The sequence below is a fragment of the Phocoena phocoena genome, chromosome 10, assembly GCF_963924675.1.
Source record: "Phocoena phocoena chromosome 10, mPhoPho1.1, whole genome shotgun sequence".
In the NCBI taxonomy this organism is placed as follows: Eukaryota; Metazoa; Chordata; class Mammalia; order Artiodactyla; family Phocoenidae; genus Phocoena; species Phocoena phocoena.
This window is the reverse complement of record NC_089228.1, coordinates 50,688,052-50,696,176: the sequence shown is the minus strand read 5'-3', so window position 1 is coordinate 50,696,176 and position 8,125 is coordinate 50,688,052. Positions and strand designations below refer to the sequence as shown.

The 8,125-nt window shown below is 40.9% G+C and overlaps 1 pseudogene; it reads right to left on the bottom strand.

Annotated features, from left to right (window-relative positions):
* Positions 1-867: 867 nt before the first annotated feature.
* LOC136129581 (large ribosomal subunit protein mL64-like) overlaps positions 868-8,125 on the bottom strand; it is a 53,950-nt pseudogene continuing 46,692 nt past the window's right edge.

The following is an 8,125-nucleotide window of genomic DNA, read 5'->3' as shown; positions in this document are numbered from 1 at the left end:
ATTGAGCAGGAAGTTAATATATAGTGTCCTAAAATGGACAAATTAAAGAATAAATAAGCATGAATGGTCACAACATCTCTGAGCAGAAGAGGTGAAAGCTGTCTCTGCGGATGGGGCAATGAGTAGGGAGGGATGCAGAGACACACAGTGAGTTAATACTTCTCTGCATTTTATTATTTTGGGCTATGTTCATGCTTTTTATTTCTTAAATAAATAAAAGCTATTTCTATGAGCTTCATGGATTTGAAATTAGGGCAGAAAATATATTTATCAGAATTTTTTTTTTTAATGGAGAGATGCTCGGAAACAACACTGCACTCAGTGCAGGGGTCTTTAATGCATAACACTGCACTGAAGGCACAATCAAGTAGGTCACTGCTTTTCCTCATGCATTTAGCCAGACGTACAAAAATATTTACCCACAGAATCATTTGTATTTGTCTAATATATAAAGCCAGTGATTTTTGTCTGGCAGTCTCAGTCTCAGGCTGCAGTAAGTTAGATCTTCTAAACAATTATTCAGTGCAGTCAGAATAAGATGAATCAGGCTGAATATCACACAAATTCAAACACAGCTCTTAACACACTCCAGTCAAAGAACAGCAAACATAAAGGCAGATGTGATCTTACCTATTAGAATATCCCAGGAAAAAGTACTCCCAGCCTGTATATTTGACACACATGCTGATACTGAATGGGGGTAGAACAAGAAGGCACTCACTTATGAGAGTTACGGGAAAGGAGGCAGAGATGCCGAGGTTGTGGCAATTAGAGCCCTTTTTCTTTTCTCTTTTTTTTTTTTTGGTGGCGTGGGGGGAGGGGTTTGGGGCTATCAGGCAGCAGGTTTTTTTTGGGTGAGAACTCAGCTCAGGAGCTGGGTGTTGCAGAGCCTGCTGGGTCCTGGGCTGCCGAAGCGGCGACTGCGGCAGCTCGTGCCTATGTTTCTCCTTCTTGAGGCGCTTGCGATGCTACTTGTCCCAGTCCCGCAGCAGCTTCCGGAGGCGGGCATTGCTCGGGTCCACGTGGTACTTCTCCTTCCGCTCTTGCTGCAGTCGCTGCCGATTCTCACCGCTCTGGGGCATCTTGGCCATGCGCTCTTCCAAGAACTGCTCCCAGGTTGACGCTTCTGCTCCTCGCCCAGCTGCCGCACCCGCAGTGATTCCCGCTTGGCCCCCAGGCTCAGGTACCATTCGCACCCCTCAGCCTGCGGCTTCTGCGGCTGTTCCCGCGGTGGCCGTAAAGAAGCCACCCTGGAGGCGGCACCAGGAGCCGCGTAGCGCGGCCCCAGCTGCCAGTGAAGGGTCAGCGGGTCATCCAGGTCTGGCCGCCAGGCTCCTGGAGTCCAGGCCCAGGGTGGTCACCAGGCCCAGCAGGCTGTGCGCCTCCGCACGGGCACCGCCATCTTGCCCATTAGAATGCACTTTTGAGCTGGGTGTTGAAAATTGTGGACACCTGGCTGTAGCTAAGAGCTGAGGATGAGCAGCTGACCTTCTGCAGAGCTGTTGTACACAGACTGAGGGGCCAGAGTGTGGCGAGTCCACGGATCCTAACAAGGCATGGACATCTGGGTAAATGATACAGTTCATGGGCTGGGGAGCAGACCTCTAAGACCAAATGGAAGACTAGACCCCAGCCAGCCAGCGGGCGTGTGGAAGAAACGCCTTGCACGGCACCGTCAGACTGGTCAACCCATCCCTCCTCTGCAGGAGCTCACTCTCCAAGTTTACACCTGAGAAGAGGTAAGTGGGGTACAAATGGGGTGTACCATAGTGTGACCCCCTGGGCAATAACCCCTGACCTTCTGACCATGGTCTGGTAAGACTCTAAGTGTCATGATGAATTTATTCTTATATGATCCTCGTACTTCACTTTAGCATTTCTATTTTCAAGTCTCATTTCCTAAAATTTCATTTTGAGTCATTTCATATTCTTGAATATGATCCATACAGTAAACCTCCTGAAAAGTCATTGTACCTCTGTGGTCTAAGATGGTGCAGGATTCTCTCCATCTAGGCCTTATCAGGGCAAAGGAAACAAAATAAAAGCAATGTTAGTTGCTCTCATTCTGTAGCATAAATGAATTCTGGACACAGACTAGTCCATGGTTTTTCTATGCCTGACAGGCCTAGAAAGAGAAACATTCATCTCAAGGATTTCATCCTCCTTCCTACGTTGACTGCACAGTGCCTGTCTCACTAACCCAATGGACATACTTCTTAGGCTCCAACATCAGATTTTTGCCAAAAATTCCCAAGGAAACTGTAAGCTAGCCCTATATAGGATCTAGACCTCCTTGACCTCATCCAGTTTCTTCTTTTTTTTTTTTTTACATCTTTATTGGAGTATAATTGCTTTAAAATGATGTGTTAGTTTCTGCTTTATAACAAAGTGATACATATATCCCCATATCTCTTCCCTCTTACGTCTCCCTCCCACCCTCCCTATCCCACCCCTCTAGGTGGTCACAAAGCACCGAGCTAATCTCCCTGTGCTATGTGGCTGCTTCCCTCTAGCTATCTCTTTTACATTTGGTAGTGTATATATGTCCATGCCACTCTCTCACTTTGTCCCAGTTTACCCTTCCCCCTCTCCGTGTCCTCAAGTCCATTCTCTGTGTCTGTGTCTTTATTCCTGTCCTGCCCCTAGGTTCTTCAGAAACGTTTTTTTTTTTTTAGATTCCATATATATGTGTTAGGATACGGTATTTGTTTTTCTCTTTCTGACTTATTTCACTCTTTATGACAGGTTCTAGGTCCATCCATCTCAATACAAATAACTCAGTTTCATTTCTTTTTATGGCTGAGTAATATTCCATTGTATACATGTGGCGCATCTTCTTTTTTTTTTTTTTTTTTTTTTTTTTTGTGGTACGTGGGCCTCTCACTGTTGTGGCCTCTCCCGTTGCGGAGCACAGGCTCCGGACACGCAGGCTCAGAGGCCATGGCTCACAGGCCCAGCTGCTCCGCGGCATGTGGGATCCTCCCGGACCGGGGCACAAACCCGTGTCCCCTGCATTGGCAGGCGGACTCTCAACCACTGCACCACCAGGGAAGCCCCTGGCACATCTTCTTTATCCATTCATCTGGCAATGGACACAGGTTGCTTCCATGTTCTGGCTATTGTAAATAGTGCTGCAGTGAACATTGTGGTAGATGTCTCTTTTTGAATTATGGTTTTCTCAGGGTATATGCTGAGTAGTGGGATTGCTGGGTCGTATGGTAGTTCTATTTTGAGTTTTTTAAGGACCCTCCATACTGTTCTCCATAGTGCCTGTATCAATTTATATTCCCACCAACAGTGCAAGAGGGTTCTTTTTTCTCCACACCCTCTCCAGCATTTATTGTTTGTAGACTTTTTGATGATGGCCATTCTGACCAGTGTGAGATGATACCTCATTGTAGTTTTGATTTGCATTTCTCTAATGATTAGTGATGTTGAGCATTCTTTCATGTGTTTGTTGGCGATCTGTATATCTTCTTTGGAGAAATGTCTATTTAGGTCTTCTGCCCATTTTTGGATTGGGTTTGTTTTTTTGATATTGAGCTGCATGAGCTGCTTGTAAATTTTGGAGATTAATCCTTTGTCAGTTGCTTCATTTGCAAATATTTTCTCCCATTCTGAGGGCTGTCTTTTAGTCTTGTTTAAGTTTTCCTTTGCTGTGCAAAAGCTTTTAAGTTCCATTAGGTTCCATTTGTATATGTTTGTTTTTATTTCCATTTCTCTAGGAGGTGTGTCAAAAAGGATCTTGCTGTGATATATGTTTTACAGTGTTCTGCCTGTGTTTTCCTCTAAGAGTTTTATAGTGTCTGGCCTTATGTTTTGGTCTTTAATCCATTTGGAGTTTATTTTTGTGTATGGTGTTTGGGAGTGTTCTAATTTCATTCTTTTACATGTAGCTGTCTAGTTTTCAAAGCACCACTTATTGAAGATGCTGTCTTTTCTCCATTGTATATTCTTGCCTCCTTTATCAAAAATAAGGTGACCTTATGTGTATGGGTTTATCTCTGGGCTGTTTATCCTGTGCTATTGATCTATATTTCTGTTTTTGTGCCAGTACCGTATTCTAACTTTGTAGTATAGTCTGAAGTCAGGGAGCCTGATTCCTCCAGCTCTGCCTTTTTTCTTAAGATTGCTTTGGCTATTCTAGTTCTGTGAAAAATGCCACTGGTAATTTGATAGGGATTGCATTGAATCTGTACATTGCTTTGAGTAGTATAGTAATTTTCACAATCTTGATACTTCCAATCCAAGAACATGGTATATCTCTTCTTCTCTTTTTATCATCTTTAATTTCTTTCATCAGTGTCTTGTAGTTTTTTGCATACAGGTTTTTGTCTCCTTAGGTAGGTTTATTCCTAGGTAGTTTATTCTTTTTGTTGCAGTGGTGAATGGGAGTGTTTCCTTAATTTCTCTTTCAGAATTTTCATCATTAGTGTATAGGAATGCAAGAGATTTCTGTGCATTAATTTTGTATCCTGCTAGTTTACCAAATTCATTGGTTAGCTCTAATAGTTTTCTGGTAGCATCTTTAGGATTCTCTATGTATAATATGTCATCTGCAAACAGTGACAGCTTTACTTCTTCTTTTCTCATTTGGATTCCTTTTATTTCTTTTTCTTCTCTGATTGCTGTGGCTAAAACTTCAAAAACTGTGTTGAATAATAGTGGTGAAAGTGGACAGCCATGTCTTGTTCCTGATTTTAGAGGAAATGGTTTCAGGTTTTCACCATTGAGAATGATGTTGGCTGTGGGTTTGTCATATATGGCCTTTATTATGTTGAGGTAAGTTCCCTGTGTGCCTACGTTCTGCACGGTTTTTATCATAAATGGGTGTTGAATTTTGTAGAAAGATTTTCTGCATCTACTGAGATGATCATATGGATTTTCTCCTTCAGTTTGTTAATATGGTGTATCACATTGTTTGGTTTGCGTATATTGAAGAATCCTTGCATTCCTGGGATAAACCCCACTTGATCATGATGTATGATCCTTTTAATGTGCTTTTGGATTCTATTTGCTAGCACTTTGTTGAGGAGTTTTGCATCTATGTTTATCAGTGATATTGGTCTGTAGTTTTCTTTTTTTGTGACATCTTTGTCTGGTTTTAGTATCAGAGTGATGGTGTCCTCGTAGAATGAGTTGGGGAGTGTTCCTCCCTCTGCTATATTTTGGAAGAGTTTTAGAAGGATAGGTGTTAGCGCTTCTCTAAATGTTTGATAGAATTCGCCTGTGAAGCCATCTGGTCCTGGGCTTTTGTTTGTTGGAAGATTTTTAATCACAGTTTCAATTTCAGTGCTTGTGATTGGTCTGTTTATATTTTCTGTTTTCTCTTGGTTCAGTCTTGGAAGGTTGTGCTTTTCTAAGAATTTGTCCATTTCTTCCAGGTTGTCCATTTTATTGGCATAGAGTTGCTTGTAGTAATCTCTCATGATCCTTTGTATTTCTGCAGTGTCAGTTGTTACTTCTTTTTCTTTCCTAATTGTATTGATTTGAGTCTTCTCCCTTTTTTTCTTGATGAGTGTGGCTAATGGCTTATCAATTTTGTTTATCTGCTCAAAGAACCAGCTTTTAGTTGTATCGATCTTTGCTATTGTTTCCTTCATTTCTTTTTCATTTATTTCTGATCTGATCTTTATGATTTCTTTCCTTCTGCTAATTTGGGTTTTTTTTGTTCTTCTTTCTCTAATTGCTTTATGTGTAAGGTTAGTCGTTTATTTGAGATGTTTCTTGTTTCTTGAGGTAGGATTGTATTGCTGTAAACATCCCTCTTAGAACTGCTTTTGCTGCATCCCATAGGTTTTGGGTCGTCGTGTTTTCATTGTTATTTGTGTCTAGGTATTTTTTGGTTTCCTCAGTGCTCTTGGTTATTTAGTAGTGTATTGTTTAGCCTCCATGTGTTTGTATATTTTACAGATTTTTTTTCCTGTAATTGATATCTACTCTCATAGCATAGTGGTTGGAAAAGATACTTGACACTATTTCAATTTTCTTAAATTTACCAAGGCTTAATTCATGACCCAAGATATGATCTATCCTGGAGAATGTTCCAGGAGCACTTGAGAAGAAAGTTGTTTTTGGATGGAATGTCCTATAAATATCAATTAAGTCCCTCTTGTTTAATGTATATTTAAAGCTTGTTTTCTGTATTTATTTTCATTTTGGATGATCTGTCCATTGGTGAAAGTGGGATGGTAAAGTCCCCTACTATGATTGTGTTGCTGTCGATTTCCCCTTTTATGGCTGTTAGCATTTGCCTTATGTGGTTAGGCGCTCCTATGTTAGATGCATAAATATTTACACTTGTTATATCTTCTTGTTGGATTGATGCCTTGATCATTATGTAGTGTCCATCTTTGTCTCTTGTAATAGTCTTTATTTTAAAGTCTATTTTGTCTGATATGAAAATTGGTACTCCAGCTTTCTTTTGATTTCCATTTGCATGGAATGTCTTTTTCCATCTCCTCACTTTCATTCTGTGTGTGTCCCTAGGTCTGAAGTGGGTCTCTTATAGACAGCATATATGTGGGTCTTGTTTTTGTATCCATTCAGCTTTTCAATGTCTTTTGGTTGGAGCATTTAATCCATTTACATTTAAGGTAGCTATTGATATGTGTGTTCCTTTTACCATTTTCTTAATTGTTTTGGGTTTGTTTTTGTAGGTCTCTTCCTTCTCTTGTGTTTCCTGCCTAGAAAAGTGCCTTAAGGATTTGTTGTAAAGCTGGTTTGGTGGTGCTGAATTCTCTTAGCTTTTGCTTGTCTATAAAGGTTTTAATTTCTCCATCAAATCTTAATGAGATACTTGCTTGATAGAGTACTGTTGGTTGTAGGTTTTTCCCTTTCATCACTTTCAATATGTCCTGCTACTCCCTTCTGGCTTGCAGAGTTTCTGCTGAAAGATCAGCTGTTAACCTTATGGGGATTCCCTTGTGTGTTATTTGTTGTTTTTCCCTTGCTGCTTTTAATATTTTTTCTTTGTCTTCAATTTTTGATAGTTTGATTAATATGTGTCTTGGCATGTTTCTCCTTGGATTTATCCTGTATGGGACTCTTTGCACTTCCTGGACTTGATTGACTATTTCCTTTCCTATATTAGGGAAGTTTTCAGCTATAATCTCTTCAAATATTTTCTCAGTCACTTTCTTTTTCTCTTCTTCTTCTGAAACCCCTATAATTTGAATGTTGGTGCATTTAATGTTGTCCCAGGGGTCTCTGAGACTGTCCTCAATTCTTTTCATTCTTTTTTCTTTATTCTGCCCTGAGGTAGTTATTTCCAGTATTTTATCTTCCAGGTCACTTATCCGTTCTTCTGCCTCAGTTTTTCTGCTATTGATTCCTTGTTAGAGAATTTTTAATATTTACTGTGTTGTTCATCGTTGTTTGTTTGCTCTTTAGTTCTTCTTGGTTCTTGTTAAACATTTCTTGTATTTTCTCCATTCTATTTCCAAGATTTTGGATCATCTCTGAATTCTTGTTCAGGTAGACTGCCTATTTCCTCTTCATTTTTTTCTTCTGGTGGGTTTTTACCTTGCTCTTTCATCTGCTGTGTGTTTCTCTGTCTTCTCATTTTGCTTAACTTACTCTGTTTGGGGTTTCCTTTTCACAGGCTGCGGGTTTGTAGTTACCGTTGTTTTTGGTGTCTGCCCCAAGTGGCTAAGGTTTGTTTAGTGGGTGTTTAGGCATCCTGGAGGAGGAAACTAGTGCCTATGTTCTAGTGGATGAGGTTGGATCTTGTCTTTCTAGTGGGCAGGACCATGTCTGGTGGTTTATTTTGGGATGTCTGTGACCTTATTGTGATTTTAGGCAGCCTCTCTGCTTTAGAGAGGGGTTGTGTTCCTGTCTTGCTAGTTGTTTGGCATAGGGTGTCCAGCACTGTAGCTTGCTCGTCTTTGAGTGGAGCTTGGTCTTAGCGTTGAGATGGAGATCTCTGGGAGAGCTTTCACTGTTTGATATTACATGGAACTGGGAGGTCTCTGGTGGACCAATGTCCTGAACTTGGCTCTCCCACCTCAGAGGCACAGGCCTGAAACCTGGCTGGAGCACCAAGACCCTGCCAGCCACACAGCTCTGAAGAAAAGGGAGAAGGAAGGAAAGAAAGAAAGAGAGAGAGAGAGAGAGAAAGAAAGAA